This window comes from Eleutherodactylus coqui, chromosome 1 (assembly GCF_035609145.1).
Source record: "Eleutherodactylus coqui strain aEleCoq1 chromosome 1, aEleCoq1.hap1, whole genome shotgun sequence".
In the NCBI taxonomy this organism is placed as follows: domain Eukaryota; kingdom Metazoa; phylum Chordata; class Amphibia; order Anura; family Eleutherodactylidae; genus Eleutherodactylus; species Eleutherodactylus coqui.
In genome coordinates, this window is record NC_089837.1 from 421,557,531 (window position 1) to 421,568,990 (window position 11,460).

At 41.1% G+C, this 11,460-nt stretch overlaps 1 pseudogene; it reads left to right on the forward strand.

Moving 5' to 3' along the window:
- Positions 1-1,070: 1,070 nt before the first annotated feature.
- Positions 1,071-1,812, forward strand: LOC136603994 (uncharacterized; annotated as a pseudogene).
- Positions 1,813-11,460: the final 9,648 nt, after the last annotated feature.

The window sequence follows — 11,460 nt, forward strand, 5'->3', positions numbered from 1 at the left end:
ATTTGAATTTTGTAAAACAGCTATCGTCCAGTCATTCACAGACTTGAGAGGAGGGGTAATTGTTTGTCTTGTGATGCAATAGAGAAAAGCCTGAAAGTAGATTATCTCAAGATAGGTTGCTGTGATTACTTATCTGGTCTGAAGGACACTTGACAGCTTCTTAACCCAGGGTGGACAATCCAAAAAGAAAGAAAATTGTTACGCTATCCCATAGTTGTACAAAAAGCTGAGTCTGCCCCATCCCACAGTGAGAGCCAGATATTACTAGGGGTGGTGCAGAGTGTTAAGGCAGCAGTATGCAGTCCTAAGCTCTCGCTCACAACCTGAAGGTTGCGAGTGCAATCCCTGCATAGTTCAGGTAGCCAGCTCAAGTATGACTCAGCCTTCCATCCTTCCGAGGTCAGTACCCATCTTGGTGGGGGATAATAAATTACCTGAAAGCGCTGCAGAATGAGTTGGCGCTATACAAATAACAAGTCCCTTTCTTTACTTATAGTCGGCCTCCCACTGCAACTGCGGAATTAGACTGTAAACCCCCTACATGCCACAATCTGTGTAGATTGCAGCATATAAAGCGCTCACAAAGGGAGGATGCACCTTCTGTAATATTATTGCTATGGCAATGCACTGATGAAGGGCAAACACCCGAAAACAGCTGTCTGTAACAATTATTGGGTGTTCAATAAAGGGTCAGACATTGATTTGCAGGAATGCAATAGGTGGCCTGAAGAGGTGTTGTTCTATCTTTCTTACGTGCATATATTTCCCAGAGAAGCATAAATGGCCATATAAGTCTTCTCACTCACCTTCTAGATGGCCTCCTTCAGAAGTCATGATACCCCTCTCGACACTTGTTTCCTGTCTGACACAGACAGAACTCGCACAGAAAAGTAACCTAATTCACTTTAATGGATTCAAATACACAAGCAATATTTTAGTTTTCCTCTCAGACCCATCCTCTATCTTCATGCAGTGTCAAGCAATTGACATAGCACATGGATGGAGTGTAAGAACCAAAGGCACAATTCGCATTGCCCTGTGTAAATGAAGCCTTACAGAATGTAGAGCAAATGGTTGATAAATGTTCCTCTCCCATGTGTGCTTTTGCTTATGAGCTTCACTGCTTTGTTCATGCTTGTAACCACATTTGTTCTTTTCTACAGCTCCCAAAGACTATCGTAGAGTGGAAGATTGTTGCTGTGAACTTTGATCGTCTATGGCAATTCCCAAACTGTGGAGGGGCCCTTGATGGCAAACATGTTCAAATCTCTCAGCCTGCATACTCAGGATCATACTACTGTAATTACAAGGGCTACTTTCGTATATTATTGATGGCCTTCATGAATACTAACTATGAATTCCTGATGGTAGAGGTTGGCAACAACGGATGAATATTAGGTGGCGGTGTTTTGGAGCACACCTAATTTATGGAACTTTTGCAAACAGATAGACGAGGTCTACCAAGCAATGCAGAAATAAAAGCAAATTTGAATTTAGTGTTCAATGGTGATGAGGCATTTCCCCTGCAGGCACATCTACTAAAATCTTTCCCTCAAAGATTATTGAATCCAGACAGTAAAATATTTAATTATTAGCTGTCAAGAGGCAGACATGTGGTAAAGATTGCTTTTGGCATTATGGCCAACCGATTCTGTATTTTTCACACCACAATCAATCACTTTCCCTGAAAAAATAGACAAGGTAGTGCTGGCCTGTGGTATCTCGCACAACTTCTTACAATGCCGTGCTACACTGTTTTTTACTCCTCATTTGCAATGCTTGCTAGCAAAAATGCGGACAACTTGCAAATGAACTATGGAGAGCGGTGTTCAAAAGCAGCCCTTCAGGTTCGCCGTGCCTGTGATGATGACATTCAGTCTTGTGAGCAATATAGAACATATTTCAACAGCCCTGGTGCAGTGTCATAGCAGGCTAGAATTATATGATGTCCACGCGATGCATGGCTCGCTTTAAAAGGCTTCTGCAGGTAGCATTTTATAGAGCACAGTGAACTGAGTGGATTGATAAATAGTTTTATGGGGAAAATAGTCAGTGTAAGTTATACTTTATTCATTTATATCTCTGCACATCCTGAGCTGTAGAATCCAATGGGTGGTCCTATCAGTAACTGACAGCTATGCCTGTATGCACTAGGTGTCAATCACTTATAGGACTGCCATTTGGACTATTCAGTTCAGGATGTGCAGAGACATAAATGAATAAAATACTGAATATTTCCCAATAAAACTATATACCAATGTTTGTGTTCTGCATGCCCAGAAAACCACATCTATATATATAAAATTGAATGTATGTCTGTCTGCGTGCGTGCGTGCGTGCGTGTGTGCGTGCGTGCGTGTTTGTCCTTTATGCGCTACTACACCATTCATCCGATCGCCATGAAACTTTGGGAAGTTGTTGAGTACACTCCTGGGAAGATTATAGGCATAGTACAAATATCCTACGATAAATGGCGCGCGAGCTTCGTCGAAAGTTACGCCCCCCCCCCCCACGTAGATCGAATAAGTAAGCCACCTGCTATTGTGATGTCATCACTGATGTCATCAACATCGGACGCCCTTGAACATGCCCCAACATGTTCTATAAAGCTGCATTGTGATGTCATTAAGGCTCTATTATGACACGTACAGCTTGGAACCACTAGAGCACGCCAGCCAATTACCATTGGAGTTGGAAGTGGGTAAACAAGTACTAGGATATCTTCCTAAGAAGCCACAGCAGCCGGATAAATTGTATGTTCCACCCAACGGCTATTTTATTCAGCCCGCAAGGGGGAAGCAGCGGCCTACAAAATCTAATTCTCTCATTTCCTGATGTCATAGATAGATAGATAGATAGATAGACTGTATGCAATAACCCTGATTCTTGGAGGTTGGGGAATGCTTATGGGCAAGGCCTTATGTCTCATCCCAACTCGATTATTCAATTCTAAGCGCAAAAGAATTAGCGTCCAAATTTTATGTACGGAATTTAATTCTCTCACTTCCCAATGTCGTAGAAACATGAAATTTGGCACGAGCATTGATTATGTCATAAATAGGAAAAGTTAATGGGTCCCAACTCAATTATTCAATTCAAAGCGCCAAAGAATTAGCGTTCAAATTTTACGTACGGAATCTAATTCTCTCATTTCCTGATGTCATAGATAGATAGATAGATAGATAGATAGATAGATAGATAGACTGTATGCAATAACCTAGATAGATAGATAGATAGATAGATAGATAGATAGATAGATAGATAGATAGATAGATAGACAGACTGTATGCAATGACACGTACAGCTTGGAACCATAAATACTAGAGCACGCCAGCCATTTACAGTCAGTCTCCATTGGAGTTGGAAGTGGGCAAACATGTACTAGGATATCTTCCCAAGAAGCCACAGCAGCCGGATAAATTGGATGTTCCACCCAACGGCTATTTTATTCAGCCTGCAAGCAGCGGCCTACAAAATCTAATTCTCTCATTTCCTGATGTCATAGATAGATAGATAGATAGATAGATAGATAGATAGATAGATAGATAGATAGATAGATAGATAGATATAGATATAGATAGATAGACTGTATGCAATACCCCTGATAGATAGATAGATAGATAGATAGATAGATAGATAGATAGACTGTATGCAATAACCCTGATAGATAGATAGATAGACTGTATGCAATAACCCTGATAGATAGATAGATAGATAGATAGATAGATAGATAGATAGATAGACTGTATGCAATAACCCTGATAGATAGATAGATAGATAGATAGATAGATAGATAGATAGATAGATAGATAGATAGACTGTATGCAATGACACGTACAGCTTGGAACCATAAATACTAGAGCACGCCAGCCATTTACAGTCAGTCTCCATTGGAGTTGGAAGTGGGCAAACATGTACTAGGCCAGTGATGGCAAACCTTTTAGGAACCGAGTGCCCAAACTACAACCCAAAACCCACTTATGTATCGCAAAGTGCCAACACGTCAGGGGGCGGGGCTTATCACAACGTATGATTTTACCCCCGTCGTTCTAAAAAGGACAAGGCTGTTTCAGAATAGACCGGGTGCAGATTCTGACTGCTTTTTGGATGCGGAAATACTGCAGAATGTGCTCAGCGGAGATTTCTGTGGAAAATTCTGCAGCATTTCCGCATCTAAAAAGCAGTCAAAATCTGCACCCGGTCTATTCTAAAAGAGCCCTGCCCATTTCTGCCACATGTACACATACCCCAGCGGTAATAGTGACACCTTCACCCCAGCGATAATAGTGACATCCCACAGCAGTAATAATAGTGACACTCCCCCCATTAGTAATAAGAGTGACATACCCCAGCGGTAAACCTCAGTGGTCGCTGCTGCCGTCATCTAGATATATAAAAACGTAGTATGTATGTATGTCTGTCTTCGCAGCAACGCGCGAACATGCCCCAACATGTTCTCATAAGCTGCATTGTGATGTCATTAAGGCTCTATTATGACACGTACAGCTTGGAACCACTAGAGCACGCCAGCCAATTACCATTGGAGTTGGAAGTGGGTAAACAAGTACTAGGATATCTTCCTAAGAAGCCACAGCAGCCGGATAAATTGTATGTTCCACCCAACGGCTATTTTATTCAGCCCGCAAGGGGGAAGCAGCGGCCTACAAAATCTCATTCAGGTAGGTAGGTTCAGTTCTTGGAGGTTGGGGAATGCTTATGGGCAAGGCCTTATGTCTCATCCCAACTCGATTATTCAATTCAAAGCGCCAAAGAATTAGCGTTCAAATTTTACGTACGGAATCTAATTCTCTCATTTCCTGATGTCATAGATAGATAGATAGATAGATAGATAGATAGATAGATAGACTGTATGCAATAACCCAGATAGATAGATAGATAGACAGACTGTATGCAATGACACGTACAGCTTGGAACCATAAATACTAGAGCACGCCAGCCATTTACAGTCAGTCTCCATTGGAGTTGGAAGTGGGCAAACATGTACTAGGCTATCTTCCCAAGATGCCACAGCAGCCGGATAAATTGGATGTTCCACACAACGGCTATTTTATTCAGCCTGCAAGGGGGAAGCAGCGGCCTACAAAACCTCAGTGGTCGCTGCTGCCGTCATCTAGATATATAAAAACGAATGTATGTCTGTCTTCGCAGCAACGCGCGACGGGTACGCTAGTCTATATATATAAAATTGAATGTATGTCTGTCTGCGTGCGTGCGTGCGTGCGTGTGTGCGTGCGTGCGTGTTTGTCCTTTATGCGCTACTACACCATTCATCCGATCGCCATGAAACTTTGGGAAGTTGTTGAGTACACTCCTGGGAAGATTATAGGCATAGTACAAATATCCTACGATAAATGGCGCGCGAGCTTCGTCGAAAGTTACGCCCCCCCCCCCCACGTAGATCGAATAAGTAAGCCACCTGCTATTGTGATGTCATCACTGATGTCATCAACATCGGACGCCCTTGAACATGCCCCAACATGTTCTATAAAGCTGCATTGTGATGTCATTAAGGCTCTATTATGACACGTACAGCTTGGAACCACTAGAGCACGCCAGCCAATTACCATTGGAGTTGGAAGTGGGTAAACAAGTACTAGGATATCTTCCTAAGAAGCCACAGCAGCCGGATAAATTGTATGTTCCACCCAACGGCTATTTTATTCAGCCCGCAAGGGGGAAGCAGCGGCCTACAAAATCTCATTCAGGTAGGTAGGTTCAGTTCTTGGAGGTTGGGGAATGCTTATGGGCAAGGCCTTATGTCTCATCCCAACTCGATTATTCAATTCTAAGCGCAAAAGAATTAGCGTCCAAATTTTATGTACGGAATTTAATTCTCTCACTTCCCAATGTCGTAGAAACATGAAATTTGGCACGAGCATTGATTATGTCATAAATAGGAAAAGTTAATGGGTCCCAACTCAATTATTCAATTCAAAGCGCCAAAGAATTAGCGTTCAAATTTTACGTACGGAATCTAATTCTCTCATTTCCTGATGTCATAGATAGATAGATAGATAGATAGATAGATAGATAGATAGACTGTATGCAATAACCTAGATAGATAGATAGATAGATAGATAGATAGATAGATAGATAGATAGATAGATAGACAGACTGTATGCAATGACACGTACAGCTTGGAACCATAAATACTAGAGCACGCCAGCCATTTACAGTCAGTCTCCATTGGAGTTGGAAGTGGGCAAACATGTACTAGGATATCTTCCCAAGAAGCCACAGCAGCCGGATAAATTGGATGTTCCACCCAACGGCTATTTTATTCAGCCTGCAAGCAGCGGCCTACAAAATCTAATTCTCTCATTTCCTGATGTCATAGATAGATAGATAGATAGATAGATAGATAGATAGATAGATAGATAGATAGATAGATATAGATATAGATAGATAGACTGTATGCAATACCCCTGATAGATAGATAGATAGATAGATAGATAGATAGATAGACTGTATGCAATAACCCTGATAGATAGATAGATAGACTGTATGCAATAACCCTGATAGATAGATAGATAGATAGATAGATAGATAGATAGATAGATAGATAGATAGATAGACTGTATGCAATAACCCTGATAGATAGATAGATAGATAGATAGATAGATAGATAGATAGATAGATAGATAGATAGATAGATAGACTGTATGCAATGACACGTACAGCTTGGAACCATAAATACTAGAGCACGCCAGCCATTTACAGTCAGTCTCCATTGGAGTTGGAAGTGGGCAAACATGTACTAGGCCAGTGATGGCAAACCTTTTAGGAACCGAGTGCCCAAACTACAACCCAAAACCCACTTATGTATCGCAAAGTGCCAACACGTCAGGGGGCGGGGCTTATCACAACGTATGATTTTACCCCCGTCGTTCTAAAAAGGACAAGGCTGTTTCAGAATAGACCGGGTGCAGATTCTGACTGCTTTTTGGATGCGGAAATACTGCAGAATGTGCTCAGCGGAGATTTCTGTGGAAAATTCTGCAGCATTTCCGCATCTAAAAAGCAGTCAAAATCTGCACCCGGTCTATTCTAAAAGAGCCCTGCCCATTTCTGCCACATGTACACATACCCCAGCGGTAATAGTGACACCTTCACCCCAGCGATAATAGTGACATCCCACAGCAGTAATAATAGTGACACTCCCCCCATTAGTAATAAGAGTGACATACCCCAGCGGTAAACCTCAGTGGTCGCTGCTGCCGTCATCTAGATATATAAAAACGTAGTATGTATGTATGTCTGTCTTCGCAGCAACGCGCGAACATGCCCCAACATGTTCTCATAAGCTGCATTGTGATGTCATTAAGGCTCTATTATGACACGTACAGCTTGGAACCACTAGAGCACGCCAGCCAATTACCATTGGAGTTGGAAGTGGGTAAACAAGTACTAGGATATCTTCCTAAGAAGCCACAGCAGCCGGATAAATTGTATGTTCCACCCAACGGCTATTTTATTCAGCCCGCAAGGGGGAAGCAGCGGCCTACAAAATCTCATTCAGGTAGGTAGGTTCAGTTCTTGGAGGTTGGGGAATGCTTATGGGCAAGGCCTTATGTCTCATCCCAACTCGATTATTCAATTCAAAGCGCCAAAGAATTAGCGTTCAAATTTTACGTACGGAATCTAATTCTCTCATTTCCTGATGTCATAGATAGATAGATAGATAGATAGATAGATAGATAGATAGACTGTATGCAATAACCCAGATAGATAGATAGATAGACAGACTGTATGCAATGACACGTACAGCTTGGAACCATAAATACTAGAGCACGCCAGCCATTTACAGTCAGTCTCCATTGGAGTTGGAAGTGGGCAAACATGTACTAGGCTATCTTCCCAAGATGCCACAGCAGCCGGATAAATTGGATGTTCCACACAACGGCTATTTTATTCAGCCTGCAAGGGGGAAGCAGCGGCCTACAAAACCTCAGTGGTCGCTGCTGCCGTCATCTAGATATATAAAAACGAATGTATGTCTGTCTTCGCAGCAACGCGCGACGGGTACGCTAGTACTACATAAAATAAATGACACAAACAGTCTATTTTAAAAAGAAAAACTGTTAATAACATTAAAACTATACTAGTATGTATAAAAGTAAAAAAATACTTGTTAAAACATGTACAACTTTATTGAAAAACTTACAAAAAAGTACTTTCTAATCCAGCTAATGGGCCAGCAGGATTAATACATGATAGACAGGCTTTATCAGCATCTAACTTCTTGGAAAGAACAAAGAGAAGCTTCTTCCATAGCAGTATTCTAGTGCTTGTCATCCTCTAGCAAGCCTAGAGCCTTACAGACTAAATAATATGTCCAGTGAACAATGCCATTAACCGTCTTCGAATCCAAGAATGACGTTAGACGTCTAATTTTATGAAGTAGAAGATAAATATAATAGTATTTAGCATTATTAGGATGGACGGTGCACACTCTGCTCAAAGCTTGATCCCTTTTTATTTCTGGCCAGCCATCGACGTCATTTCCACGTTTTCTCTTCTCAAATCAACTGTTACTTTTCCATACATAGTAGGAAGGAACTTTCACATAAAGAAGAGTTTTTTTCAAAATCATCTATTTTGCATGGGTCAAAAAAGTGTAGTTTTCTGGGTGCTGTTAACCTTCAGTAGCAGATTATTGTTGTCATTTGGATTGAAATCGTGGCATTTTTAGTGCAATTTTGCAGACAGCTCTCGAAAATCATGGTGTCAGGAACACGGCGTTCGAGTGCAGGTTTGAGTAACCCCATGAAAATCAATGGGAGCACTGCACCGTGGTTAGTACGGTGCTCGGGATGCCGCGGTAATAGCGGTAAAAAGTGGTGGGTGTCTGTGTGTGTGTGAGAGTGGCCTAAGGGGCTACAAACAAATTTTCATGTAGTGCAGGAAATGAGTCGTGTTTGGAAAGATTACACCAAGGGGCTATATCATGTATTGAAATTCGTTTTGCAGCTGTATGGAGCATGATCTAGGTATGGGTATGGGAGCAGGGGTGTGGAGGCCCAGGGGGGAGACCCCGAGCTGAACTTTTGCACCCAGCCCCAGAGCCTTTAGGTTTCCCACTAGGATGGATGTAGGAAGTAGAACATCTGTGTGGCGCCACCAGAAACACTGGTACTATAATTTCCTGATAATTACTTGTATTAATATGGGCAAGAAATATACATGAAAGAACAGTATTATAAGACTCCATCCAGTGGTTATCAATGGTCACACCATTGACTTCAATGGTGAAACCACTGTACTTTAGAGCTTTTAGCTGGTACAGGGGGGTATCTGACATCTTCTATTTCCGTTTCTTTCAGGAGGGGTTGAGAATAAATTTTTCTACAGCAACCTTCTTTCAAACATGGTACATTGGTGTTTTTTTATGTTTTTATTAAACAATCAAGAACAGTAACAATAGTGTTCTTTTTTATAACATCTTAGAAATCTTTGAATTACATCAAAATATACAAAGACAAGCTATATAATAGACTTCAGATATCTGCCATCCAATAATTGTATAGATATATTCTTGATATATAATTTTCTCATTTTTCTTATTAACAAACAACATAAATTTAAAAAGCAAAAACAAAAATCAAGACCTGCCATAACCGCCAGTTTATGGATTATCTCCTTTTCTTGTTACCTTAAATTAAATAATTTATGGCTGGTTTCTAAATACAAAGCAGACCATTACCTATCTAACAGAGTTTTTTGGGAAAAGGTACTGGGTTCCCCACGGCCTCGGCGCGACAAATATAACACACCTAAACAGGAGAATCTCCCAGTACTATTTGTTCCTGGTACCAGCACGCATAATAAAACAGTTCCTCAATTTTATTTTTACCCTCTGTGGCAGCATCTGAACAAAACTCCCCCAAGTTGCAAAAAACGACTGCACCATTCTTTTTTTGAAAAGCGACGTTTCGGCCTAGTCCATCTGGAACAGAAAGGCTAATTTGTCCAGGAATAACTTAAAAGGGGGGATTATTGGTTGTACCCACATTTGTAGATTAGCTTTCAACCCAGCTGCTGCCACAAAGTGCAAAAGTTTACGAGCACCTCTCAAACAATGATACTTGTCAGGATCCAAGTACCCAAATATCGCCCACTGAGGGTCTTGCGGACAGAAATTAGTTAAATGTGTTTTAGTGTATTCTTGGATTCTGGACCAAAAAGCCTGGGTCCTGGAACAGGCCCACAGACTACAAAATAAATTAGCGTTCGGGGCTGCACACTTAAAGCAATTTGGGGTAGAATAAATTCCCATAAGATGCCCTCTCACCGGGCTTAGGCATGATCTGTGAGCAACTCTCATCTCCAGGAATCTGGCAGAGGGTAGATATTTATAGGCCGAGGACAGGATTTCAAAATCATTTCAGGAGTAAGATTGGGGATGTCCGCGACCACTTCCCCACTCCTAGATCTATATGGTCCTGTTCCCGCATATCCCTTATTGCTCAGTACAATCTAGATATCATTCCCCTCGCTTTAGAAATATTTAGAAATATAGGTAAAGAATGTAGGATATACAGTAGGCGCAGAAATTCTGTCATTTTTAAAAGATTTGCCCTTTCCATGAAAGACAATGTGAAATTTTTTCATAAATTCAGGGTGATTTCCAGTTTTTTTTATGTAGGGTTGAGTGTTTGTTTTATATAATCTGGCAGGACATTCTGTGATCCATACTCCCAAATACTGTATAGAATGTGTTTCCCACCAAAAAGGGTATTTTATCCATAATGGTTTGGTGGGTCCCTTAAGCAGCAGGGCCTCAGTTTTGTCCAAAATCAGGGTATAACCCGAAAGTATTCTCACTTTTTCAATCTCTTGTAGCAAGGGTATCAATGTTTCTTTAGCATTGCTAACTACTAGGAGTATGTCGTCTGCAAATGCCTTCACTTTAATTTTCATATCAGCATATGGGATTCCTATAACATTGGTGTTTAAATTACCACAAACCTCATGGATCATATTGGCCTTGATAATTTCATGAAGTAGAGGATTTTTTCAAGTTTCGGTATCTCCACACAGATAATATCTATTTTGCTTGGAGAAATGTGTTGCTCTAGCCATAACAAAATGTGGATATGAGGAAGACCTCCCTTTTATCATTCATCAGAATATATAAACCAACGTACCTTTGAAAACAAATGCCCATTTGTTAACAATTCCAGAACCACTATCTTTTCTCCTTGGGGAGAGCACCTAGACAGTGAGTGAGGAGACTCAAAAGGCCACTCATGCTCCTCTGGGTAATATGCAAATAATTACAAGACTTGTATAAAGAGTCTGACTTTGGCTTGACGAAATGCTGCCTTCCAATAGGTGGCACTGTGGAGGTATTAGTCCATCTCCATTAACAATGCCATTAATGCTTTACAGTGAAATACTGTACCTATGATGCCATGACGATCATGGGGCTTTTGACCA